Genomic DNA, 1,735 nt, shown 5'->3' on the forward strand with positions numbered 1-1,735 from the left:
CTTTTCGATTACAAAATGGGTCTATAAGTTAAAAAAGTTTTCACTCTTTTTCCCCAATTTCTGTCGTTTCATTAGAAAGAATCTTGTAGGTTGCTTCTAGTACCTTCTCGTAACTTACCATAATCTCTCTCGATTCTCTTCTTTACAAAATGATATGAAATCCGTAATATTACCACAGCGAATGTATCGTCACATCGCATGGCATTTCTGAAGAACATCTATTAAACGAGTTCCTTTCCGTTTGTTTCGTTTCTATTTCTCCTTCTTTGTGAAACATTTCCCAAGCAAGATAAGTGACCACAAATCCAGTCAAACGGATTTGTAAAATAGTTGTAAATCTGCCGGCCGGTTTACACGCTCCCGTAATAGTACTGAACCTGTGTTAAAATTGCCGCTAGCGGCAGAAACGTGATTAGCTAGCATGTGAAAGAAAAATTCGACGAGAAATACTTTTCCTATAAAGTGTTTTTCATGTTAGCTGTTCTTAGATATTCGGAAAAGCTATGGTTGTGAATGTTTCGTGTGCTTAAATTGGGCTTCCCAATTTCACATACGATTCCCGTGAAATTCTGGTCACCGAGGCTCTAGTTTTTGTTTTTCAAAGCTGCCTTTCTTAGTCATGTCGGGTTCTCTGTGACTACAAAATATGGTGCAAAAATACATTTTCAGAGGTTTTTGTTAGTTTTTTTTAGTTTTCAATACGGTAAAGAATACGCTCGCATTCAAGACCTTCAAGAATTTTCATGTGTACCGACCTTCCTGCCTGGAAATAATATCTGTATATAAAAGTGACAACCTGTGATAACATTATAGTAACAACTTAGTAAGACGATATTATAAACAATAAACAGAGACAAAACATAGAGTAACACAATAAGAAACGAAATGTGTCAAGTGATTAAAACAAGTGTCTATAAAAAGGAGTCAATATTACTGTCAATTAAAATTCAATAATAAAAAAGAACTTACCGTAAGTATCACAAAGAAAGTAAATGTCCATGGAAATGTTTTCAAAAGTGTCGCTAAATGCGACATCTTCCCTGTTTAGTTCCGTTGGAACAAATGAAAGAATTCAAAAGAATCACTTATAGTAAAGCTCGATAAAAAAGAGGAATTTATACGTGTAATCTTGCGTTATTAGGTGTTTTACTGTTCCATGTCTGGTTTTTGTTTGGTACCTGTTAACAGTTATCTGCCTTTTTCTAGACTTTCAAAAAAGTCCTTCGTCGGATTTAATATGGCGACAAGAGGTCGACTTGCAGCAAGTCTAGCCTTTTTCTAATGTTCCGACTTCGACTGCGAAAACATATTCATTGCAAGACATTATTACGTTCCCACAATCTTGTCCTTAGGGTCTTTTTGTAGAAATTGGGAACTTTTTTACAGCTTTCTCGAGGTGCAACCTCCTCTCCACCTTAGTAATGCCTTTATTTTACAGCAACATCAATTACAAGTGTTATCAATAGAGATGCTGATAAAAATTAAAACATCAAGAATCGCTCACACTTAAACACATCATCACTTAAACACAAAATCATGTGGTTGATTTGAGCAAATATGTCAAAACAAATTGTGAAGAATAAGCCAAAATATAACCCAAACATAAAAGTAAATATGGCTTTCAGTTATGTTTAAAATGTAACTGAATTCTGAATGAAACTGAGCAATTGTAAAAAGTCTAAAAATACCCGAGGACCGCTTACATCTTAACAGATAAATAAAAATGTTTTGTTTA

The sequence above is a fragment of the Porites lutea genome, chromosome 10 (genome assembly GCF_958299795.1).
Source record: "Porites lutea chromosome 10, jaPorLute2.1, whole genome shotgun sequence".
In the NCBI taxonomy this organism is placed as follows: Eukaryota; Metazoa; Cnidaria; class Anthozoa; order Scleractinia; family Poritidae; genus Porites; species Porites lutea.